At 42.7% G+C, this 27,649-nt stretch overlaps 1 protein-coding gene across 6 annotated transcripts in view; it reads right to left on the reverse strand.

The window, feature by feature from the left end:
• The window catches only part of LOC124545923 (putative FERM domain-containing protein FRMD8P1), a 349,046-nt gene that overhangs the window by 280,683 nt on the left and 40,714 nt on the right, over nt 1–27,649 (reverse strand). For 2 of the 6 annotated variants that reach the window (XM_047124901.1, XM_047124908.1), the window contains exons 2-3: nt 23,648–23,844; nt 22,992–23,442 (exon numbers count right to left, since the gene is read on the reverse strand). The exons of 2 other annotated variants lie outside the window; for them this stretch is intronic. The gene's annotated coding sequence lies outside the window, so the exon portion shown is untranslated. Of the gene's footprint in view, nt 1–22,991; nt 23,443–23,647; nt 23,845–23,980; nt 24,217–27,649 lie in introns of those variants that run through there. 2 more of the 6 variants (XM_047124893.1, XM_047124915.1) reach the window with 2 other exon arrangements.

Here is a 27,649-nt window from a genome sequence, read left to right on the forward strand (position 1 = left end):
AAACGCACCCACGAGGGTGACCTCGCCCAACAGCTGGAGAATGAGCGGAAGTGAAGATCCACGTCGATAAAGGATGTGAGAGGTTTCAGCGCATGATGGACACTGTGCACCATGTAAGGCGCCCTTCTTACAGGGGACCATCACATAAAGGCCGAAATGTGTGAGACGCCTTTTAGTCGCCTCTTATGACAGGTAGGAATACCTCGGGCCTATTCTAATCCCCGGACATGCAGGTTTTATTCCAGTTAGCTTCATTATTCCTTACATCTTCTTCATCAGAAGGAGTGCTTTGCGTTTCATCGCTGATGCTCCTCTGAGTATGGTTTGGATTAATGGCGTCCGTTAGGAAGATCATATGAGTAAAGAAAGGCCACTGTTTAGATGTATTCGTACCTTTGTCAGGTGTATTATCATTACATTTTTTTTTCATTCTCTCCGGAAACAATCCCTCGCGTTTCGCCATCTAAAACAAAATGATAATTCTGGTGTGATGCCTGTTACATATGTTATTGATACAATTTATGGTTTTCCAGGTAGCTCCTCACCAATTTGTCATTCAAAACTTTCGGTTATTGGTGTCGGCTCTCCATTGTTGCAGATGGGAGGATCGTTGACGAAACTTGTAGTGTGAATGGGAAGTCTTACACAATGAACCCAAGCCACTTCCATCATGAATCCAAGAAGTGGACAGTTGGAAATTTGCCAACTGTGGCGACAAACATATTAGAGTCAAGTGCCTCAAGCATTCACGAAGTATGTACTACAACTACAGGAAATGTTTCTCAGTTGTGTTGCAAGCAGTCGTGGGAGATGACTACAAGACCACCTGATTCAATCTTGGTACCTATGGCAAACAGAGTGACAGTGGCGTACTGGGCAACTCAAAGTTATGCAAACTGGTCGACCGTGATGCTTCGTAACTTAACAGTGAGAAATATCTTCTTGGAAGTGAACAAAGATTAGCAAATGTCTTGCTAGGCGAAGTAGGTTTTCCATCGGAAAAGTATCTCATGGGTCATATTCCATCTTACATCAGCGTGAGTTATTCAACAAACGATCGTCGACCGCAAGACAAGTGATTAAATGTTCTTTTGGAATTACGGCAAATAAATGGCGTCTATTACATAAAGAAATTGAAGTTGGTCGTAACGAAGCAGAGACTATTGTAAAACATATTAAGTTGCAACACAACATTGTGGTAGACAAAGAACGCTTTGCAGGCTTTCAAATTATTTCGGCTGAAATAAATAATCCGAACAGACATTTACAACTCCGTAGACATAACAACAGAATTAAGTACTGCTGTGGCATCGGAAATGAGAGAAAAGCTTACAATATTATTTGTCGAAAATCCTGTGTAAAGAATACTTATAAATATACTCTTAAGTACCAGACACTCAACAATGTACTGTATTATTAAGTAATATTGTCATTTACATCTGTAAGGTACTGAAAACGATACGTAAAATAGAATACTGGGACAAGTTACTGCACCAATGGTTTTACAAGACCGTTAATTCTCGCATCAGCAAAATTGCATAATTAGATTGCTTATGCAAACGTATCTCTTAATTAAACTTAAAATCTTATTTCACTTGTCTTCATTTTTGTCATTACAAAATTCCTCTGGCATTTTCCGGTCTAGAAACACATGGCATTCAACACAAACTTGTCAAATTCCCTCAGAAGTGGCCTAAGAAACTACATGCCAATGAAGCCACTTGCATACTCGTCTTCGAGTATAATATGTCACATTAGCAAGCTCAACCTCCATCACTAGTTAGTTTCTGCTAACGATAGTGTACAGGAAAGGGGAGGAGAACTCGTCAGACTACACGTGGCTATTAACAGCAGCAAGAATACTGTCGCAGTAATAATTCTTTGACTATAACACAAAATGATTTAAATAATTTGGGGCAAACTAGGGAAAATCACACGCATGCGTAAAATACGGTGCTGCGGTCGGCAACGCCTGTATAAGGCAACAAATGTCTGGTGCAGTTGTTCGATCGTTTACTGCTGCTACAATGGCAGGTTGTCAAAATTTAAATGAGTTTGAACGTGGTGTTATAGTCGGCGCACGAGCGATGGGACACAGCATCTCCCAGGCGCAATGAAGTGGAGATTTTCCCGTACGACCGTTTCACGAGTGTACCGTGAATATCAGGAATCCGGTGAAACATCAAATCTCCGACATCGCTGCTGCCGGAAAAAGATCCTGCAAAAACGGGACCAACGGCGACTGAAGAGAATCGTTCAACGTGACAGAAGTGCAACCCTTCCGCAAATTGCTGCAGATTTCAATGCTGGGCCATCAACAAGTGTCAGCGTGTGAACCGTTCAACGAAACATCATCAGTATGGGCTTTCGGAGCCGAATACCCACTCGTGTATCCATCACGACTGCACGACACAAAGCTTTACGCCTCGCGTGAGTCTGTCAACACCGACCTTGGACTGCTGATGACTGGAAACATGTTGCCTGGTCGAACTAGTCTCGTTTCAAATTGTATCGAACGGATGGACGTGTACGGATATGGAGACAACCTCATGGACCCATTGACCCTGCATGTCAGGAGGGGACAGTTCAAGCTGGTGGATGCTCTGTAATGTTATGGGGCGTGTGCAGTTAGAGTGATATGGGACCCCTGATACGTCTAGATACGACTCTGACAGGTGACACGTACGTTAGCATCCTGTCTGATCACCTGCATCCATTCATGTCCATTGTGCATTCCGACGGACTTGGACAATTCCAGCAGGACAATGCGACACCCCACACGTCCAGAATTGCTACAAAGTGGATCCAGGAACACTGTTTTGAGTTTAAACACTTCCACTGGCCACCAAGCTCCCCAGACACGAACATTATTGAGCACATCTGTGACGCCTTGTAAAGTGCTGTTGGGAAGAGCACTACGTGCTCGCGGGCGCCCTACATGATATTAGGCAAGTGTACCAGCTTCGTTGGCTCTGCAGTGCAGTAGCGTCTTCATTGGTCACTAAAAACTCGAAAACCAAGAAAATTACCCGCCTCTTCTAATTCCATTGCTACCTCCTCCCACAAATTGGAAGTAAAATTCCTCATGTGATACGGCGGCGTCTCTAGGTCCGACGGGCATGTTCGTGGTTGCAGTACGCTGAATAGCTTTTCGCAGTCCATCACATTGTCGCACAACTGACTGGGAAAATTCAAACTGAACAGAGGCTCGTGCAGCACGGTCGCGCGAGAACGCACGACCGGTTCCCTCTCAGTAGTAGAGCCCCCATTTGACGGCTCGTGTTTTATTTTAGCCGCGCTTGTCTTACAAAATCATGCGACACTTTGTCGCAAGTTTACGCTCCCAGTGGCCATTAGGCCTTAGCCAGGCTGTTTCCACGTCCCCCAACTAACAACCTTTGCTAAAAGTTTTACAAATTTTCCTAGGTTTTCCGTCACCTGTCTGGAACTAGCACTTAGCTTCATAGATGTCGTGGCTCGATACAATTACCTCACTTTTCCTACTCGCCTACAGCGCTTCCCGTGACTGCGACAAAGACGAAACTCTCTGTTTTTCTTCTTCTGTTTTTTTTCCCCAACTTATCCGCCAGATTCCAAGCACTGTTCTGATCCACTGCGCGTCTGAATGACGATCCGCCTAACAGTAAACTGAATCTGTTGGTTAACTGAAATTCAAAGTCGCAAACAGACTTATTTTGCATGTCATTTTCTTGCCTTCACTTTCCAGCACCTTTCGTTTTTCCTCCCATTAACTGTTGTAAGTAATATTTTTCATGTTCTAACTCTGAATGAACGGCACAAATGTCTCCCTCCTTTTTTTTTTCCTGGTGTAAGCTATACTTCCGCGAAAGAACCTTACCTAGTATGTCATTTCCTTCCTCATCACAATCTTATCTTCTGGGGCAGTGAACGCAAAGTAAATATGGTGTTTATTCAGTAGAAGCGAGCAGACCAATACAAACACATCGGAACTTAAGATTATCGAGCACATTCCGAACACCTTTTCAAGGCTCTTCTAAATCCCACTTCCTTATACTTTACTCCAGAACGGTAAAGTAAATGAAGTATTTATTCAGCAGGAGCAAACAGTAAGAATATTGTGTAACTTAAGACTAACACACATGTTCCAGAAACTTTGTTAAGGTTCTTCGAAATCTCACTTCCCTATATTCGTACTCCTTAATTTCTTTCAATATAATAAAAACTAATTTCAGATGAACGGTGATTTAGGCAATCAAAATACGAGGCACAAAAATAATTTTCACGTCGATTTTGCCCCCTTGTCAAGCGTTCACAGTAGGAGTTAACGAGATGTGATGCAAGGACATCCAGCAAGCTCTCCTCCAACATACAGCACGAAAGTGAGAGCCTTAACCAGTTCAAAGAAACATTAAAAAACATACGGTATCTCATTTACGCCCTTTTCTACAAATTATCTGAACATCTGTATTCAAGGACTAAAAAGTTCTGTTTGCCACACTGCATATAACACTGATGGTTACAAATCTGCATGACAAATACTAATATACTGTGTACTGGTCTCCACTGTTTCTTTAATATATTCAAATGTAATCGAGTAGCCACTAAACTAAAAATAGAAGAAAACCGGCAGCTGTGTAATATAACTGAGGAAGAGCAGCTTTTGTCAAACAGTTTCTTCTACTTCTTCCGACGCCTTTGCGGTTCGGGTGTTGGCGATCATGATGGCTATTCTCCTCTTGTTGCTAGCAACACGGAATAGTTCTGTTGAAAACATACTAAACCAGCATCTAAGGTCCGCAAACCAAGACATTCGTCTCCTTCCAGGACCTCTTTTGCTGCTGACTTTCCCTTGAAGTATTTTTTGTAGCAAATCATACACACCAAAAAAAGGTTTGCATCACCTCGGTTACGAGAGTTCCGGGACCTGTACAGAAAATTGGAATAGAGATGAACATAACATCATTTCCACCCTTTTTATTGCTTATGAAAACCACACATTGCATGTTGTACCACCATACAGCGAGACCTTCAGAGGTGGTGGTCCAGATTGCTGTACACAACGGTACCTCAATACCCAGTAGCACATCATCTTGCATTGATGCATGCCTCTATTCGTCGTGGTATACTATCCGTAAGTTCATCAAGGCACTGTTGGTCCAGATCGTCCCACTCCTCAAAGGCAGGGTGGTTGGTGGGTGACGTCGTGCATAAACAGCCCTTTTCAATCTCTCCCAGGCATTGTCGATAGGGTTCATGTCTGGAGAACATGCTGGCCACTCTAGTCGAGCGATGTCGTTATCCTGAAGGAAGTAATTTACACGATGTGCACGATGGGGGCGCGGATTGTCGACTGTGAAGGCGAATGCCTCGCCAATATGCTGCCGATATGGTTGCGCTAACGGTCGGAGGGTGGCATTCATGTATCGTACAACAGTTGCAGCGCCCTCCATGACCACCAGCTGCGTACGTCCGCCTCACATAATGCCACCCCAAAACATCAGGGAACCTCCACCTTGTTGCACTCGCTGGACAGTGTGTCTAAGGCGTTCAGCCTGACCGCGTTGCCTCCAAACACGTCTCCGACGATTGTCTGGTTGAAGGCATATGCGACACTCATGGGCGAAGAGAACGTGATGCCAATCCTGAGCGGTCCATTTGGCATGTTGTTGGGCCCATCTGTACCGCACTGCACGGTGTCGTGGTTGCAAAGGCGGACCTCGCCATGGACGTCGAGAGTAAAGCTGTGCACCATGCAGCCTATTGCGCACAGTTTGAGTCATAACACGACGTCCTGTGGCTGCACGAAAAGCATTATTCAACATGTTGTCGTTGCTGCCAGGGTTCCTCCGAGCCATAATCCGTAGGTAGCGGTCATCCACTGCAGTAGTAGCCCTTGGGTGGCCTGAGCGAGGCATGTCATCGACAGTTCCTGTCTCTCTGTATCTCCTCCATGTCCATACAACATCGCTTTGGTTCACTCCGAGACGCCTGGACACTTCCCTTGTTGAGAGTCTTCCTAGCACAAAGTAACTACGCGGACGCGATCGAACCGCGGTATTGACCGTCTAGGCATGGTTGAACTACAGACGAGTCCTGTACCTCCTTCCTAGTGAAATGACTGGAACTGATCGGCTGTCGGACCCCCTCCGTCTAATAAACGCTGCTCATTCACGGTTGTTTACATCTGTGGGCAGGTTTAATGATATCTCCGAACAGTCAATGGGACTGTGTCTGTGATACAATATCCACAGTCAACGTTTATCTTCAGGAGTTCTGGGAACTGGGGTGATGCAAAACTTTTTCTGATGTGTGTACGTGTTTGTATCACGCATAGGTCCTAGATATTGCCACTTTCGGGTATTCCACTATCTTGATTAATTTAGGTGTTGCGTTCATTGTTCTCGAAATTTCTACCTTTGTCACTCTCTTGTGTCCAAGGCATTCTCAGGATCCGCCAACAAAACCACAATTCAAAGGCCTCCAGCTGCTTCTCCATGATTTTATTAAGGTCCATGTCTCTATACCAAGTAGGAGGACAGAATATACATAACAGTGCAAAAGTATGACTTTTGATCTTAGGGTTAGGTTATGGTTTTTTAAGACAGCACTCTTTTTTTCTGAAGCACACTTCTTGATTTCCTGATGTGTGTCTATTTCTTGCGAGTTATCCCAATTATCATTTATTAAGCGACCAAGATACGTCTTCAGTTTATGACTATATTTACTCCTCTAATACCTTTCTTACTTATTTCAAATTCACTTGATTAAATTTATCTGGCATAAGCATGTACGTCTTTAAGAAAGAAAGTGATATTTTTATTGTCAACACAGATTAAATAGCCTATATACGATTTGCGTTTGTACCCGTGGTCTAGGGGTAGCGTCTTTGATTCATAATCAAAACGTCTTCGGTCCCGGGTTCGATCCCCGCCACTGCCTAAATTTTGATAAGTAATCAGCATTGGCGGCCGAAGACTTCCGGCATAAGAAGTCAGCCTCATTCTGCCAACGGCCTTGTCAAAGAGGGCGGAGGAGCGGATAGAGGTTCAGGGCAATCTCTTGTCCTAGGGGTGGGAAATTGCCCCTAAAGGCGGAAGAATCAGCAATGCTCAACGACATGAGGATGCAGAAGGCAATGGAAACCACTGCATTAAAGACACGTAACGTGTGTCCACTGGACATGTGGCCTGTAACTGAAGAAGTGTCATGATGATCTCTCCATTGGCAAAAGATTCCGGAATAGTCCCCCATTCGGATCTCCGGGAGGGGACTGCCAAGGGAGAGGTTACCATGAGAAAAAGATTGAATAATCAACGAAAGGATAACGTTCTACGAGTCGGGGCGTGGAATGTCAGAAGCTTGATCGTGGTAGGGAAACTAGAAAATCTGAAAAGGGAAATGCAAAGGCTCAATCTAGATATAGTAGGGGTCAGTGAAGTGAAGTGGAAGGAAGACAAGGATTTCTGGTCAGATGAGTGTCGGGTAATATCAACAGCAGCAGAAAATGGTATAACAGGTGTAGGATTCGTTATGAATCGGAAGGTAGGGCAGAGGATGTATTACTGTGAACAGTTCAGTGACCGGGTTGTTCTAATCAGAATCGACAGCAGACCAACACCGACAACGATAGTTCAGGTATACATGCCGACGTCGCAAGCTGAAGATGAAGAGGTAGAGAAAGTGTATGAGGATATTGAAAGGGTAATGCAGTATGTAAAGGGGGACGAAAATCTAATAGTCATGGGCGACTGGAATGCCGTTGTAGGGGAAGGAGCAGAAGAAAAGGTTACAGGAGAATATGGGCTTGGGACAAGGAACGAAAGAAGAGAAAGACTAACTGAGTTCGGTAACAAGTTTCAGCTAGTAATAGCGAATACCCTGTTCAAGAATCACAAGAGGAGGAGGTATACTTGGAAAAGGCCGGGAGATACGGGAAGATTTCAATTAGATTACATCATGGTCAGACAGAGATTCCGAAATCAGACGTTTGAAGTTCTCTAACGCTATAGATACAGCAATAAGGAACAGCGCAGTAGGCAGTACAGCTGAAGAGGAATGGGCATCTCTAAAAAGGGCCATCACAGAAGTTAGGAAGGAAAACATAGGTACAAAGAAGGTAGCTGCGAAGAAACCATGGGTAACAGAAGAAATACTTCAGCTGACTGATGAAAGGAGGAAGTACAAACATGTTCCGGGAAAATCAGGAATACAGAAATACAAGTCGCTGAGGAATGAAATAAATAGGAAGTGCAGGGAAGCTAAGACGAAATGGCTGCAGGAAAAATGTGAAGACATCGAAAAAGATGTGATTGTCGGAAGGACAGACTCAGCATACAGGAAAGTCAACCTTTGGTGACATTAAAAGCAACGGGGGTAACATTAAGAGTGCAACGGGAATTCCACTGTTAAAAGCAGAAGAGAGAACAGACAGGTGGAAAGAATACATTGAAAGCCTCTTTGAGGGTGAAGATTTGTCTGATGTGATAGAAGAAGAAACAGGAGTCGATTTAGAAGAGATTGGCGATCCAGTATTAGAATCGGAATTTACAAGAGCTTTGGAGGACTTACGGTCAAATAAGGCAGAAGGGATAGATAACATTCCATCAGAATTTCTAAAATCATTGGGGGAAGTGGCAACAAAACGACTATTCACGTTGGTGTGTAGAATATATGAGTCTGGCGACATACCATCTGACTTTCGGAAAAGCATCATCCACACAATTCCGAAGACGGCAAGAGCTGACAAGTGCGAGAATTATCGCACAATCAGCTTAATAGCTCATGCATCGAAGCTGCTTACAAGAATAATATACAGAAGAATGGAAAACAAAATTGAGAATGCGCTAGGTGACGATCAGTTTGGCTTTAGGAAAAGTAAAGGGACGAGAGAGGCAATTCTGACGTTACGGCTAAGAATGGAAGCAAGGGTAAAGAAAAATCAGGACACTTTCATAGGATTTGTCGACCTGGAAAAAGCGTTCGACAATATAAAATGGTGCAAGCTGTTCGAAATTCTGAAAAAAGTAGGGGTAAGCTATAGGGAGAGACGGGTCATATACAATATGTACAACAACCAAGAGGGAATAATATAAGAGTGGACTATCAAGAACGAAGTGCTCGTATTAAGAAGGGTGTAAGACAAGGCTGTAGCCTTTCACCCCTACTCTTCAATCTGTACATCGAGAAAGCAATGATGGAAATAAAAGAAAGGTTCAGGAGTGGAATTAAAATACAAGGTGAAAGGATATCAATGATACGATTCGCTGATGACATTGCTGGTTGGTTGTTTCGGGGAAGGAGACCAGACAGCGAGGTCATCGGTCTCATCGGGTTAGGGAAGGACGGGGAAGGAAGTCGGCCGTGCCCTTTGAAAGGAACCATCCCGGCATTTGCCTGGAGCGATTTAGGGAAATCACGGAAAACCTAAATCAGGATGGCCGGACGCGGGATTGAACCGTCGTCCTCCCGAATGCGACACCAGTGTCTAACCACTGCGCCACCTCGCTCGGTGATGACATTGCTATCCTGAGTGAAAGTGAAGAAGAATTAAATGATCTGCTGAACGGAATGAACAGTCTAATGAGTACACAGTATGGTTTGAGAGTAAATCGGAGAAAGACGAAGGTAATGAGAAGTAGTAGAAATGAGAACAGCGAGAAATTTAACATCAGGATTGATGGTCACGAAGTCAATGAAGTTAAGGAATTCTGCTACCTAGGCAATAAAATAACCAATGACGGACGGAGAAAGGACGACATCAAAAGCAGACTCGCTATGGCAAAAAAGGCATTTCTGGCCACGAGAAGTCTACTAATATCAAATACCGGCCTTAATTTGAGGAAGAAATTTCTGAGGATGTACGTCTGCAGTACAGCATTGTATGGTAGTGAAACATGGACTGTGGGAAAACCGGAACAGAAGATAATCGAAGCATTTGAGATGTGGTGCTATAGACGAATGTTGAAAATTAGGTGGACTGATAAGGTAAGGAATGAGGAGGTTCTACGCAGAATCGGGGAGGAAAGGAATATGTGGAAAACACTGATAAGGAGAAGGGACAGGATGATAGGACATCTGCTAAGACATGAGGGAATGACTTCCATGGTACTAGAGGGAGCTGTAGAGGGCAAAAACTGTAGAGGAAGACAGAGATTGGAATACATCAAGCAAATAATTGAGGACGTAGGTTGTTGCAAGTGCTACTCTGAGATGAAGAGGTTAGCACAGGAAAGGAATTCGTGGCGGGCCGCATCAAACCAGTCAGTAGACTGATGACAAAAAAAAAAAAAAAAACGATTTGCTTGTTTTCTGTTGATGAGTGCCGCATTTCACATCCATGATGTGATCTACAGGACACGATAAGTGAATGAATGCACGAATGAATGGGCCCAATTATAATAAAGATGCTTTCAGTTTAGCACCTACTGCACATGGCTGGCCGGTCTTCCTAAACTGTAAAAGTACATTCAATTAAAGAAAAACGGTACATATAGTGAAGTAGGCTGGCCGGTCTTCCTAAACTGTAAAAGTACATTCAATTAAAGAAAAACGGTACATATAGTGAAGTACTAATTACCTGATAATTTATGAACTTTTTTGCACGTAATATTAAGCTACAGATGCGAAAAGAAATATGCTTTTCTCACACAGTATTACCTATTTAAACGATCAGTAGCACGTTGAATAATGTACACACACTAATATTAAATGTTTGAAAGTAGCTGTTAATATCTTACAGTGGCGGACCATTGGTCTAAATTCCATCACCACCACTGCCAGTACTGTAATAACAACAATAATAACGACACTAACTTTCATTTACAAACGAACTGGTTGACCGTTGCTACCTGTGAACAGGGCCGTTTCTACCATTAGGCAAGAATAGGCGGCCGCCTTGGGCGGCAGAATTTTAGGGACGGCGAAAGGCAGAGAAAATTAGTTTCAAACCAAAGGAATTGAATACAAAACATAAAAACTGAGGACTGTCCCCAGAAAACGAGAACGTCTGGTCACCTCCTTTAATGATTAAAAGCACAGTGCGAGATTTGAATTGTTGTGCCGTTGGATGTTGGTGGTGGTGGTGGTGGTGGTGGTGGTGGTGGTGGTGGAGGTGGAGGTGGGAGGGGGTGGGACTTGAAAAGACCGAAGGTAGTAAAACAAAAGAAAAAGAAGGGCCGTCATTTTTCAGTTCTCACTCAGGGCGACAAAACACTTAACAACGGCCCTGCTCGTGAAACGAGTTAACTCGACGAACCTTCTTCCGGAACCTTCTCGACGACACACCGTCATACCACGTGTCTCGGCTTTCAGGTACTCGCAGGTCTGGTTTTTCGATTGAGGTACAACAAGCAAGAGCTGATAAGCTGTCCTGGATCATGCTGTTCCTCAAATACGATTTTATGCGTTTAGGACAAGAAAAGTCCTTTCACCTGAAGCCGCTTGATCCAGGAATGGCAGCAGTAAATCCTTAACCCGCGAGGTGACTTTTCTGAAACATGTACCACGAGGTGGAGTCTCTGGGACGACTATGTTTAAACCGATATTTAAGGCTAAAATGGTATGAAATTTTTAATTTATACTACATGACTTTTATGTTCACGATTATTTAAGTGTTTTTAAATGCTTCTTGTTTATTTTATTGCACTAAACAAAGCCTGTAGCATTTTACTATTTATCACATAAAAGCTCATAATTTTGTGGGGTTATTTTAAGTAGTACATATAAGTGGACTGTACTGAATTTTACATTCTGAAAAATTATACAATCTCTGTAGCACATAAATTTCCATATAGAATTAAATTCCAAGGTTTAAATTTGCGCATAAAGATTCCACCCGATAGCTACAAAAAAGAAACTCTGTCAGATTCACACGGATTGCTGGGAACTACATTTTTCGTATCACCACGCAGAACACATTCGATTTTAACAGACACTTTAAGTATTTCATTGAAGAAACAGACAGATCCCCATTCTTCCTCGGAATGATACTCTTGTTCGTTAGCGGAACTGTGATCACTGACCAATGTAAAATCTTCGTCTTTCTCGTTTATTTCTTGATCTATATCACTGACACCTTCCTCCATAGACCGACTAAGAATTTCATCGAACGTAATTCTCGAGGGGCGGCCTAGGAGACTCCAGCACCTATCAATAACACATGTCAACAATAAACACAAGGCGATAACGCAACCAACAACAAAACATCATGGGCTTGGCAGTTTAAGGAGGGTAGGGTGAGTATAGAAGCGTTCCACCACAACTGGCCTTGGAGAGCGAGTTCGAAAATTTTCGCGCGGTCTGAGAGACGACACCTCGTGAGATAAACAAAATAGTATAAGAATTTGGTCCGTTTCATTCTCAATCATTCTTTTGATAGCGCCCCCCAAACTGACAGAGTGAAATGTTTCTTTACGCAGGGAAGAAAATATGGTCTCCAGTCCTACACGTAAGTGCGACCTACTAAAGGACGCACCGTACCGTTGTAGCAATGAATCGACATAATTGGCAATCTCAGCAGCATTGTGTAATTTAAGGAAGCGCAGTTACCACATTTTTATGTGAAACTCTTGTTTCCAGTCGCGTTAGAATTTTATCCAGTATCTCATAGTACAGCTATTTGTATTTTTACGTCGATGGATTGCCAATGTGTTCATGCACAATTTAGGCTCTAGGATGGAAGCTTCAGCTGGTGAGCTAGTCGAGTGCTTCGTGGAATTTAAAAAGTCCATCAATTTACCTTGTTTTTTAGTTTTTCGTGAAATCTATCCACTATGAAGCAGCATTGGTGCAAAACTGTACATCGTTGTTCTCTTTTTCTGCAGAACGTTGAAAAACAGTTCAGTCTTTGAAATATGTTTTTAAAAACAGAGAGAAGAAGAACAAAGCCAAAGTCTAAGAGGCTATTTTCGGACACACCGGCTTCTCTTGTAATCGTTGCACTTGAGTCTGGACTGTCGATTATTTCAATTAAAACCTCAATTAGTCCCGGACGACTTCTGTGAATGGCAGATATTATTCTGGTGCTACAGTTCCATCTCGCGTCACAGTTCACAGCAACGCGTTTGCTAACAATACAGTGGAGATTGCTCTGCGTTTGAAACACCGGTGGAAGAACGAAGTAACAGCGTCACGCGTGGAAAAATGGCCTCACCGGTTTTATACAAGAACAGCTCGGCTGCAAAACTAAATCTGAACGATATGGAAAACAGTGAGCAAAAAGAGCTTGAGAAGCAGTTTCACAGACCTTAGCCAGAACGGAAGTTCCATCATCGGTTTGGGCCACTAGTTTTTTTCTTCCTATCACAATTTCGAAACACGTCGCTCAACACAGAGAATAAAGCAGCTGCACTTCCAGCTTCGCTAACATCGTGGAATCCGAGAAAAGTTCTTGAATTTTGCCGTTGGAGTTCAACAGGCTCATAACAATAGAGCACTGTGACTGGTCTGAAATGTCCGTTGCTTCGTTCACAATGACGCCTAAAACGAGGTTCTGTCCAAACTTGAATTCGCAAATTGCTTTTATACATTTAACCAGTTCGTTCCGCATAGTTTTCCAAAATCCCCGGAAATACTCCACTTTCTTCCAACGTACTTGCAAATCTTCATTTCTGTTTAGCACGAGTTTAAAAATAGCTCTGCAATTTCTGGGATTCAGGGAATCTTCTGACTCTTTGTGACCGCTGAAAGCTGACACGAAAGCCACGTGTTTTTCTTATTTATACAGTTTATGTTAAAAACAAAGGTGACAAAAGTCGGCCGGCCAGTGTGGCCGAGCGATTATAGGCGCTCCAGTCTGGAACCGCGCGACCGCTACGGTCGCAGGTTCGAATCCTGCTTCGGGCATGGATGTGTGTGATGTCCTTAGGTTAGTTAGGTTTAAGTAGTTCTAAGTTCTAGGGGACTGATGACCTCAGCAGTTAAGTCCCATAGTGCTCAGAGCCATTTGAACAATTTTTTTGACAGAAGTCGTGCGATAGCGATATGCACATTTATAGAGGGCGGTGGTATCGCATACGCAAGATGTCAAACGTCAATGCACTGGCGGTCAATTGTATACAGGTGTTTCATATGACTAGCTTTCCTGCGTGATTATGGCCGCACGAAGGGAATTAATAGACTATGAACGCGGAATGGTAGTTGAAGCATTTCGGAAATCGTTACGGAATCCAATATTCCGAGATCCACAGTGTCGAGAGTGTGCCGAGAATACCTAATTTCAGGCATTACCTCTCACCACGGACGACGCAGTGGTCGGCAGTCTTCACTCGACGACCGAGAGCAGCGGCGGCTACGTAGAGTTGTTAGTGCCAACAAACAAGCAACACTGAGTGAAGTAACAGCAGAAAACAATGTGGGAGGTACGACGGACGTATCCGTCAGGACAGTGGAGCGATATCTGGCGTTCATGGGCTATGGCAGCGGATGACCGATGCGAGTGGCTTCGTTAGGCCGGTATTACACTATCAAATTTCTTTGTCAAAGATTTGATCAAAGATGTGATCCAATATTCCGTCCAATATATTGGACAAAGATCTTTGACGTAGCGCTACGAGGGGTATTACACTGTCATCAAATTTTTCGTCAAAGTTCAAGATGGCTGACAACAACTTGTTATTAACCGCAGCAGTTCTACGTACTCCAATTGCATTGTGTGCACATGCGGAAAAGAAGTGGGGGGAGAAAATGGAACCATACATACGAGGTTGACAGTCTTAAAAGTCCTGGGATTACAACTTGATAATAAATTCAGTTGGGAGGAGCACACCACAGAACTGCAGAACGCCTTAACAAATCTGTATTTGCAATTCGAGTGTTAGCAGACATAGGCAACATAAAAATGAAAAAGCTTGCATACTTTCATTGTCATATGGGATAATATTTTGGGGTAAATCTTGAAGTCAAACAAAAGTTTCCAAGGTCCAAAAGCGTGTAATACGTATTATTTGTGGAGTAAATTCACGGACCTCCTGCAGAAACCTCTTCAAAGAACTGGGTACTTCAGATTCTTGCATTGGTACGGGGGAAAATAAGAAAGAAAATGAAACTGTTGGCGGGCCAGAAGTACAGTGAGACTGTCGTTTGGACGTACGAGATTTGCAGGTTAGCTTTTTTGTTTTGTATTTCATGCCTAGATACTTCCGTAGAGATATTGTTGCATGTGGATCATTATATGTAATGATTATTACAATACATGCAACGATATGTTTGTACAGTTATCTAGGCATGAGAAACAAACAAAAAAAACTATAACTCTCGTAGGCCCAAATGACAGTCTCACTATACTTCCGGCTCGCAGGTTAACTACTGCCTCTCAGTATATTTACTTCTTAATAAAATTTGTCGTAAATAATATATCTCTTTTTCCAACAAACAACTCAGTTCATACATACAATACCAGGAACAAAAATGATCTGCACAAGGACTTAAAAACACTTACTTCAGTTCAAAAAGGGGTCCACTACTCAGGAACACTCATCTTCAATAATTTGCCAGGAAACATAAAAAATTTAGTTAGAAATAAAGATCAGTTTAAAAGGAGCCTGAAAGACTTACTACTGGCAAACTCCTTCTACTCCATTGGCGAAATTTTTAATAGAAACAAATGATGTATTTATTCATACTATTAGTATTTTTATTTCAGCTTAAAAAAAATCGACATGTTCCACATCCACGAGGATCTCCTCAGCACGGATCTATGGAACGAAAAACTAATCTAATCTGGGTGAAGCCGTGGGTTTTACGACGACACGATAAAAGCATTCAACAAAACTTGTTACGTGAGCTTACAGTGGAAGACGTCAAGTCGTACATCAATTACTTAAGAATGGATGAGCATACATTTCTGTATGTGCTCAATGAAGTGTATCCTCATATCACAAAGCACAATTTTCACTTAAGAACTGCTACATCTTCAGAAGACAGGCTCACTATAACACTCCGATTCCTTGCTACAGGAGAGGGTTATGTTATGTTAGGTTAAGTTAGGTCAGGTTAGGTCTCCAATCTTCTTAATCTATTTTTTATTCAGGGTGCCTCACGTTGTAAAGCGCCTGATAAGCTTCAGACATCTCTATTAATTCTGTAGTTGTCGGCACACACCAATTGTATTTACCGGCAATGGTTATAAAAACACTACAGACGACAGAACGCTGCAGCGATGCTAGCGCTCCGCGTGGTAACATATCGCATTGCAGTGAACAGAAGACAAGCGATTTCTTTGATCAAATATACGGCCTCGGCCTAGATTTGATCAAATATTGGACGACATTTGTCAAAGATCCCTATTACACTATCAAATATCTTTGACAAAGATATTGGACAAAGATATTGGACAAAGAAATTTGATAGTGTAATACCGGCCTTAACAGCACTACAGCGCCCCTCCCGGGCTCTTGACCCTGTCTGTTTGACGCTAGGTGACTGGGAAACCGTAGCGTGGTCAGATGAGTCCCGATTTCAGTTCGTAAAAGCAGATGGTGGCGTTCGAGTGTGGCGCAGACCCAGTGGTCACCGAGACACTGCCCAAGCTGGTAGTGACTCTATAAAAGTGTGCGCTGTTTCTAGATGGAACGGACTTGGTTCTGGTTATGTTCGGCTATTTGGAAACCACTTGCAGCCACTCGCAGACTTCATGCTCCCAAACAATAATGGAATTTTACGGATGGTAATGCGTCATGTCACTGAGCCACAACTGTTCGCGATAAGTTTCAAGAACATTCTGGACAGTTCGAGCAAATGATTCGGCCACCCAGATCGCCCGACATGAATCCTACCGAACATTTATGGGACATCAAGCCAGTCTCAGGACTGAAAACCACAACAACAACAACAACAACAACAATCGAGAGGTCAGTTCGTGCACAAACTTTTGCACAGGCAACACCTTCACTATTGTTTTGTTGTGGTCTTCAGTCCAGAGACTGGTTTGATGCTGCTCTCCAAGCTACTCTATCCTGCGCAAGCTTCTTCATCTCCAAGTAATTACTGCAACCTACGTCCTTGCGATTCTGCTTAGTGTATTCATCTCTTCGTCCCCCTCTACGATTTTTACACTCCATGCTGCCCTCCAATACTAAATTGGTGATACCTTGATGCCTCAGAACATGTCCTACTAACCGATCTCTTCTTCTAGTCAAATTGTGCCACAAATTCCTCTTCTCCTCAGTTCTATTCGGTAGGTTTTTTGTTTTTTTTAAATACGTAAAAATCTGCCAACCGGTTGCATAGGTTTTCTATATACCTTGACCAGGTTTCGTCACCTCTAAGGGTGACTTCATCAAAAGATAAGGTAATTACCTAAATGAATATGTCAGATTAAATATCTTATCTAATAAAAGTTACATTAATGTAAGCGAGTGTAAAACAAATAGTACTTACATGAACAAACCGTCACTGATGTACAGTGATTTAAGAGCTGTGTTGCTCAAGTCATATATTAAAATGTAAGACATAATGTTCTTCAAAAGTCAAACATTAAAACATAACTAAGTAACACCGGTGTGGTGTGAGGAGACTGTGTGGCAACTAGTCACGCTGCCAAGTAAACGTAATGTAGGGCGCGCCACAAGCGGGCCTCTAGTAACATGAGCAAAACAGTTCTGTATATCACACATTTTCTAAAATAAATCATACGTATAGCCAATATAGCTTTTAACAAAAATTAATTTTACAAATTATTGAGTAACATTTATAAATTAGATTCAAACGGGAGAAAATAGTACAAAGTTCGCTACGTTTTACGTAGCACAGGTAGAATCAGAGTTCAATACGACTGGAATTACATACGTAATGAAGAACATCAGTTCATTATATGACACAAAATTTGAAAAGAAAGCTTGCATAACTAGGGCACAGAGGTCATCTGGAGTGTTAGTAATGAGCGTAACTTAACAGAGGTAAAATAATGTTTCTGAAAAGGAGGAGAGAACCTGGATCATAAGTATCATAAAACTGAGAGCACTGGTTTAAAAGCATTAAATAAATTTCTATTTTTCAACTGCACTTGTTCATTCAACATGCCATCTTTATTCGGTGTGTGCCTGAAAATTTCAAGTTCTTCCAAGACATCAAGTTTTCTCCCTTTCTTTTCTCTACGCAGAATTGTCATTTCGTTCAATTCTTTAGGGTTATGCCCTGTTATGAGAAGATGTTCTGCAAATGTTGAATTGTGCACATTAGTGCCTTTTTTGCCTAAAATATGTTCTTTGTATCTTACGTTGAAAGCTCTGCCTGTCTGTCCAATATAAAATGCTGGACATGTATTACCGTGGCACGTAAAGTGCCCTCCGCCACACACCGTTGGGTGGCTTGCGGAGTATAAATGTAGATGTAGATATTACAGCAAATTTTATATACCCCTGAGCCACGTAAAGGTTCGTTTGAAGCTTTTAGATTATGAATTAAATTTTTTTGTAAACTATTGTGTGTGGAGAAAGCAACCTTGCAGCCGTATTTTTTAGTTAACAGACGCTGAATCCTATACGATATGTTACCTAAAAATGGTACTGAGATGTACTTTTTATCTTTATTATTAGTTTGACCAGTACCTAAAGTGGTGACTCTTTCTTTAGTTTTTTCTTTAAGGATGTTTTCCACTAGTGAGGGTTCATGGCCATTGTCTTAATTACATCAATTTCTTTCTGCAGTTTTTCTGGTGATAAGGGAGTAACCACGGCACGGTGAAGTTGGCGATAATAGAGAATAAAATAATTTTTGACATTTTTCACAAACCCACGAGTACTGATCATACAATACCTGCAGACTCGACACACCCTCAATCTCATATGAAAATTTTCTTTCATTCAGCAATTCACCGTGCTCGTTAAAATCTCCCAAAAATAGAAAAGGTTTAGGGAGCTGATCAATCAGTGTAGCCAATACGTTCAGGGGTACAGAACCATCTGGAGGAATTTGCAGACAGTTATTTCCTGCGTCGTCCTTATCCTGACAGCCACAGTTACAAGAGGGGTTTGAAAGGGCACAGGTTCACAACATACTTAGTTTAGGACATAGAAACAAACTCCACCTGACACTCTATTATAGTCACTACCGTTCTTGTAATATCTGCTATGGCCGCGGTGTGCAGGGTCTGCGTTTCTGCAAATAGGTTTCCTGAAGGGCAATGCAGAAAGCAGATGTAAAGCTTAAGTGTTGCCGTAGCCAGGTGGTGGAAAAAACAGCTGCAATTCCACTGAAGAACGAGGCTGGGAAGGCATGAAGCGTGCAAGGAGGCAGATTATGCCTCAGGGTCACCTGCTGTCGCCAACTTATTTCCTGAACAGGCTATATCCAATGTGTCTGAGGGTCTGGCGAGATCTAGATTCTCTGCGGGTGCCAGAATCTTCACCTCATCCCCAGACACAGATATCGTAGGCAGCCGTGAAGAGGGTGCCACCGCAATTCCCTCGTCTTGAGGGTCTTCTTTCTGGACTGATCCTCGAGTTTCTCTGGCCGGGAGGGCATCTCTGATTCAGTCTCCTGGACTGTGGACGATCGTGAAGCCCTACGACCAGCTGCTTTTGGGCACTTTGGCCACTGCCGGGTGTCATCTTTCCCACTAGCAGGAACCTGGGAAGCGAGGGACAGGGACCTCTTCCTAGCGAGAAGAGCTGAAGAAGACGTATGCCTGTCCAGCTGAGAAGTGGGGACTGGTGTCCCCGATGGTTGGTGGGATAGTGCTCTCGAGGTGGTGATTCAGGAGCAACAGAGGGAAGTGCCACCCACCGTCAATGGGGCAGGTGTAGTCTTCCAATTCTGAGAGCCAACTGGAACTCGCGGAACTGACGAGGCTACTACTGTTCTCATGGTGGCGGCATAAGAGGAGGTCATAGCCACAGGATCAGGCGCTCAAATTTCTTCTAGGCCTCAGTGTAGGTCAGCCAGTCCAGGGTCTCGTATTCCATGATTTTCCTTTCTCGCTGTAAAATCCTGCAGTCTTGTAAGCTGTAAAATCCAGCAGTCTTGTAAGCAAGGGGGAGGATGCTCTCCGCAGTTGACACAGATGGGAAGCGGGGCACAAGGAGTAATGGGATGGGATGGACATCCACAATCTCGAAATGTAACGCTGGAAGTACAGCGGGAAGTCTTATGCCCAAACTTCCAGCACATGAAGCACCACTTTGGGGGGGGGGGGGGGGGGGGGGGGATATACGGCTTGACATCACAGCAGTAGATCATCACCCTGACCTTCTCGGATAATGTGTCACCCTCCACCCTCGAAGGCCAAGATGAAGGCACCGGTGGCAACCTGATTATCCCTCAGACCCTGATGGACGCGCCTGACGAAATGAACTCCTCGCCACTCTAAGCTGGCACGCAGCTCGTCATCAGACTGCAAAAAAAGGTCCCCGTGGAATATAATACTCGAGATCATATTTAAGCTCTAATGAGGCATGATGGTAACGGAAACATCCCCCAGCTTGTCACAAGTGAGTAATGCCCGTGACTGGGCAGAGGATGCCATTTTTTTCAAAACAGACCCTGACCACATTTCGGACAAGCCCTCCACTTCCACAAACTTGTCCTTGAAATGCTCTACAAAAACTGAGGCTTTATCGAGACAGAGGAGACTCCATAAGCTCTCATACATATGAGGTAACGAGGTGAATAAGGTTCGCTGCCATCCTCAGACTGGCATTCCTCCCGTTTTGTGGTCAGGGAGGGGAACGATTTAGGATCATACTTCCTTGCACTGTACTGATACTTGGAACGCTTAGAGACTGCTGGTACACTTCAACGCACGCCATCCGCCCTGATGCCACCCACTCCGACCAGGGGCCCTCCCCACAGGCATCACCCAACCGCAGTAAAGGCTACCTGGCACGATGGCCATTGCCGGGAGTCCTGATGCCCCAGGAAGATGGGCATCTACTCCTTGGCATACATGGGGAGTTAATGGTGCAGGCATCAGCAGAGGGATCCCTGTGTGGTCAGGGGGCTACAACCAACAGAGTACATGGCAGCCCCACCACAACAGACTGGCTACCGCGCTGGATATCAGGTGCAACAATGCAAACAATTCCATTATCATCGTCAGCGTAGAAAACGATACTGCACAGTTGATGGAAAAATATGCACCCAGGAGGGTGACCTCGTCCAACAGTTGGAGAATGAGCAGAAGTGCAGATCCACATCGATGGAGGTTGCGATAGGTTGCGTGATGGACACAATGCACCATGTAAGGCACCCTTCTCCAATTGGCTTGCTCTTCAGGAAAATTTTGAAAAAAGGAGGTCAAACCCTACAGGGACCACCACATAAAGGCTGAAATGTGAGAGACTCCTTTTAGTCGCCTCTTACGACAGGCAGGAATACGTCGGGCCTATTCTAACCCCCAGGCCCGCAGAGGGGGTGCACAAATATATACCTTCCTGCCATGGTGGGCATAAGGTGTTTGTGTGAATTAAGACTTACATTATTGCTCACATGTAATGTTATGAACAAACTGAGCCAAGCCAACCCTACAACTGCCATATACTGCCACTTTTCTGGTGCTGGGTTCAGATATGCACATCGCGGACATTTTATACAATGGCATTTGAAAAGAGATTTTGTGTGACTGCATCATCCAACAAGGGTTTAACTGTGCCGGCCTCAGACATCTTATGCATCAAGCCACAGCGAACGACCTGACCTAGCATCTTGTTCAAGGCAGCAACAACAAATAATTGGTGCATCACCGCTGCAAACAACACTGTCATTACTCCCTAGACACCTGACACACACAGTAGCTGTCTGCTGGATTATATCTGAGTATCAAGACCTTCCACAGCTTCCGCACTTTAAGGAACAATAGGGAGGGGGGGGGGGGGGGGGGGAAGGTTTCTGTGTACTGCTAACAACGTGATGTCAGAGTGCATGAGATGTTTCTCTGGTGGATGTTATTTTTTATCTTTGTTATCATGTTATGTAATTTCTTAGTATTTGTAGATTCTTCTTGTCATTAAATAATTTTGGCAAGGTTTAAACTAATAAAGAGTTTCATTTATTAATTACATGCTATGTGGTTGGTGGCTTAGTTGGTTGATTTGGGAGAGAGGACCAAACAGCGAAGTCATTGGTCCCATCGGATTGGGGAAGGATGGGGAAGAAATCGGCCATGCCCTTTCTAAGAAACCATCCAGGCACATGCCTGAAGCGATTTAGGGAAATCACGGAAAACCTAAATCAGTACAGTCAGACAAGGGTCTGAACCGTCATCCTCACAGATGCAAGTCCCGTGTGCTAACCACTGCATCACCTTGCACGGTAGATGCTATGTGTATTCTGTTTATTGGTGTAGGTCCATGTCTATACATGATTTTATCTTTTCTATGAGGCCACACTATGAAAGTACCATCCACAAACCTCCAAAATACAGTTAGCTTAATAGCAACTGATTCAAGCACTCTCCCCTCGAAATCCTCCATAAAAGCAGTGACCACCAAGAGTGATAAAGGGCTACCCATGGCAATGCCATCAGCCTGTTCAAAATATTCCTGGTTGAACATAAAATTGGTTGAAGATAGAGCATCCCAAAATAAAGCAGTGATGCACTTGAAACTTTTTACCAATTAGTGCCAAAGAATCTGCGAGAGGGACTTTTGTTACATGTGTTACCACATCAATGCTAACCATACTGTCAGTACTGTTTAAATGGAGAGTCCCCAGCCTATTGATAAAGTCAGCTGAGTTACAGATGTGACCTGAGCAATTGCACACCAACGGCCTCAGCAAAGATGCAAGTCTTTCAGCTAAATCATACGTAGAAGCAGCAATGTTGCTTATTGTTGGACATAACAGAGCAAGCGTTATGAATTTTTGGAAGGCCATATGGTCTTTGTGGTACACAAACCGTTTGGTCTTAACTTCGTGATGAACTCTAAGTCAAGAGGAGAAATTCCGTAATGCAGAACTATTCCATTGCACGAGTCCTGTAGGGTCGTAATCAATCCTCCTATAGGGAGAGTCACTTAGCAGACCATTTATCTTATCATCATATGCACTACAAAGTAACAAAACACTTACATTACCTTTATCAGCTTCCAGTACCACTACATGAGGGTCCTCTCATAGATTTTGCAATGCAGCTCCATCTGCAGAGGTTAAGTTATGACACTGAAGAGGAGCTTTCAAAGGAGCCCAGTCAGTTTCCCACCTTAGTTCTTCTGCAGCATACAAAGGTAGGCATTGTACAGCTTCTTCAACACGACTCACAAATTTTATTAAAGATAGTGCTCTAGATATAGATGCAAAATTGAGTCCCTCGGTTTATACAGACAGAATTGCATCATCCAAATTTTTCTTCATGAAATTGACAACGGAATGTCATTCATTAAACTCTTGTGGTGACGAATGCTGTGGCAACACGTGATCAAATTTTTACATATGCCAAAAACTTGCGTCCTCATGGATCCGATCAAATTTGGCTGAAGTCATTCCATCAACCCAATGCCATGATATAGGAGAATGATGTGATGCAACCTGTAGATATAATTTGTACAATTCTTCTGAAATGTTTTTTTGTCTTGTATAGCAAGTCCTCTCTTTCACAATAGCATGACTAGCCTTATCAGTAATCTTTCATGCAGCAGCAGTCTTACTAAAAATGCATCACTTTGGCAAATTTTTTTACTATGTCACGGTGCCAATTAAAAAGTTAGAAAACTTAACAGTTTTGCTCTCTTACCACTCTGTCGAAACTTCAAACACACGAGGCCATCTTCTCCATATAAAGGCATCTGATGTGAATTTTAAAATTTTCCCAGTGAATTGAATGTTCAAACAAATTTCCAGTTCATTTATTTCATCACACAATATCTCAACTGGGCACCTTCCTGTCGTCTTCCTGTGAAGCATTGAAGACTGACAAAGACTTGTTCCATCCTGCAACACATGAGGCAAGATCGGGAAGTAACATATGATAATTTTATTACCAAAAAGTTAAATAGGTAGGGGAAAAAAAAAAAAAAAAAAAAAAAAAAAAAAAAAAAAAAAAAAAAAAAATCACAAAAGGCCTTACATGCAAGTTTTTACTCGACATCACAATTGGGTCGTTTGTTGTCACAGCAACTGTCGCCACAAGAGGTAACTGCGTGACGTTCCAGTGTCAATTTCACGGAGAAAATTTTTGATGTCACGATGCTCTCTGTATTAAGCGAGGTACTCAATTTTGTACCTACACCTAGAGTACAGCCGTTAATAATTTTTGTGAGTGGTGTTGAAGAGACTGTATGAGGCCTTCCTTCATATACTGCAAAATAAATAAGAAAGGAAACTTTCCATGTTCTTTTGAAAGCTCTGCCTCAGTGTACACTACATAGTAACTTAACCTCTGCAGAAAGGACTGCACTACAAAATCTATGATAAGACCCTGGTGTATTGGTACTGAAGGCTTGTTGAGGTAATGCAAATGTTTTGTTACCTCGCCAACAGAAAACTTGTGCAGATCTAAATTCATCCTCCTTACCTCAAGACATCATCAAGAGATTAATATCGCACGGTTGTGTGCCACTAAGACTTCATGGCCTTCAAAAAATTCAATATTCCCAATATTGAGCAACACTAGAGTTCCTACATATGATTTAGCCAAACATTTCACATCTTTGCTGAGACCATTGGTGGGCACATGCTCACGTCATATCTGTAACTCGGCTGACTTTATCAACAGACTTGGGTGGTCACCATCTAAACAGTTCTGACACTTTGCTTAGCTTTGATGTGGTATGACTTTTTACAAACGCTAACTCACAGACGCTTTGGCACTAATTGGTAAAAAGCTTCACGTGGACATCACTGCCTTATTCCAGCATGCTCTATTCTCAAACTATTTTATGTTCAACCAAGAATATTTTAAACAGATTGAAGGCATTGCCGTAAGCAGCTCTTTGTCTCCATTGGTGGCCAATATTTTTAGGGGGGATTTCAAGGGGAGAGCACTTGAATTAGCTACTCTTAAACCAACTGTATTCTGGAGGTATGTGTTGGTCTCATGGATAAGATAAATTGATGGAGTTCCTTCACCACCTCAACTCCACTCATAACATCATTTGCTTCATTAAGGAAACAGAGAGAGGTGGTGATCTGCCTTTCTTGGATGTCTCGGTTAAGGCTCTCTGGGTCATTCAGTTTACAGTAAGCCCACTCACACTGATCTGTATTTGCAAGTGTCAAATTGACATCACCAATCCCAAACTGTGAGTGTGCTTACAACTCCTGTACACAGAGCTCACACAGTCTTAGGATAGACAGTTTGCCTAAATAGATAGCCCACCTAAAGACAGTGTTTGAAAAAAAATGGATATTCCACTCAGCAGATTAATGGTGCACTGTCAGTTAAAAGGAATAACCAGGAAGTGAATAGAGAGGAGAGCATGCCAGCAAAATCTTTAGCTTTTCTTGCTTTTAAGGACAACATTTTATTTAAAATAGCAAGAATTATCTGTAAACGCAAGTTGAAAGTGCAGAATGAGATTTTCACTCTGCAGCGGAGTGTGCGCTGATATGAAACTTCCTGGAAGATTAAAACTGTGTGCCGGACCGAGACTCGAACTCAGGACCTTTGCCTTCTGCGGGCAAGTGCTGTACCAACTGAGCTACCCAAGCATGACTCACGCCCCATCCTCACAGCTTTACTTCTGCCAGTACCTCGTCTCCTACCTTCCAAAATTAACCGAAGCTCTCCTACGAACCTTGCAGAAGGTCCCGAGTTCGAGTCTCGGTCCGGCACACAGTTTTAATCTGCCAGGAAGTTGCAAGGTGAAAGTGATTTTCCGTCCACCATCTGAGACTGCAGACCTTTCGGGATCAATATAGGATGACATATTAACATGGAAGGCTGGAATTCACAAAATACCTTGTCGATGTGGACAGACTGCACACACTTAAAAGAATGCTGCATTGAATATCAACATTGCATTTGCCTTTTGCCACCAAGCAAGTCTGCTATTGCCAAACACTATATTACCAACAGACATTCAATGGGTTATGACAGAACTATGATTCTGACCACACGAACATCTTTTATGGGATTCCATCATTAAAGATTCTGTGGAAATACACCTGGTGGAAAAGCTGATGAGCTGTGATAGTAGCTACCAGTTGGACAATGTATGTAACTCCATCATCTCCACAATTTGTTCTACTTGAAGACAACAGAGTGCACCAATGGCTATGGAGAGTTGTAATGCAGAGGACAGCTGAGTTCCGCAGCTCCACCAGTACGGGCACTGCTGCCTCGAAGTGAGGTCTGCCTGCCAACTTGATATTGATACAAGTACGGAATACTCGCAGTGCAGACCACAGCAGGACTTTGTCAGTCTTCGATGGCTCACCTGAAGATGACTGGCAGGTGCACAGTCAAAATATCATGAGACGAATTACACAACGAGTGGCTGCAAGCAAAACATTTGTTTGAACATTCAAATTGCCAAGGACATTTAAAAAAAAAAATTAAAATTCACAAGTAAGATGAAGCTGGAGCTGATAAGAAAACAGGAATCACTTGGACTGTCAAGAGAAACTGAACTTTAACTCCACATAACAACATCTTAGAACTGGCTACCCTGTAAGTAGGAAATTTCTCTGAGACCAGTGGCACAAGGATTGTCACACACTACCATGGCTGATGCTGATGTAATTAGTTTAGCGTACTTGCACCATAAAAGTTAGACTAATCCAAGAGGTCCAAGAGGCGAGAAGTACAGAGCACACTATATTAGCTCACACAACCATCAGAGATTGAACTCCAATCAATTTATATATATAAAAAAATTTTAAAAATATAAAAAAGAGAGAGAATTCATACGCAACAAAAAGAGAGATTTCTGAGAGGCTTAAGGGAAGCCCATTTGTACTGGCGTCGGAGAATTAAGCTGATACTGAACTCATGATATGAAATGGGAACTCAACCTACAGACAGATGATAAGTACAGACGTCTCCAATACCCTGTTTAAAACAGTAAGCATTCTGTAGATGATTGAAGCAAATGACTAACTCTCGATCACTGATATTTTCTGTTTAGTATTCAGAATGAGTGTCATTAAGTCCTTATATCCCTGTTAAAATTTAGAGTTTAATTTGAGATAGAACAGAAGCAGTTACACTATCTGTCTACACAGAAAACACTTCAGTAACAAAATTTGATTGCTTTAAGAAGTCAAGGAATATAATCTAGGGAAAAGACATTGTGCCTCTTCTGAAGAAGTAGTACATATATATTAGAGTTTCTCTGAAGCTATGAAAACTACACGTTAATGTAGATTGTTTACTCAAATGAAATTGAGATAACCAAGGTCTGTTGAATCTATTTCAACCTTGAACTTCCTCTGATTGCTTCACCTGATAAAATCAAGCATTTCAGTGAAAGGGGAGACACATTATATCCTCTCGACTCCAAAGACTTTAGTAAACCTTAAGTTGGTCTTAAGGTGCAGCATAACACAGTGATTTGCAAGAGTTGTAACAGCAGGTCACTTCATGACATAACTTTAATCCTCAAAGGCGATAACACTATAGCAGTACAGAAAGCAGTGAACTTGGCTACTGAACAACTCGGCAACTGAGCTATAAACCACAGACTAACCACCAACAGAAACAAGACCATATCCAAGAACTTCCACACCACAAAAAATACAAATCCATCTCAACCATTTGGAACAGTTAATAAGCAAACAACTGAAACTAGAACAG

Source organism: Schistocerca americana, chromosome 1 (genome assembly GCF_021461395.2).
Source record: "Schistocerca americana isolate TAMUIC-IGC-003095 chromosome 1, iqSchAmer2.1, whole genome shotgun sequence".
Taxonomy (NCBI): Eukaryota; Metazoa; Arthropoda; class Insecta; order Orthoptera; family Acrididae; genus Schistocerca; species Schistocerca americana.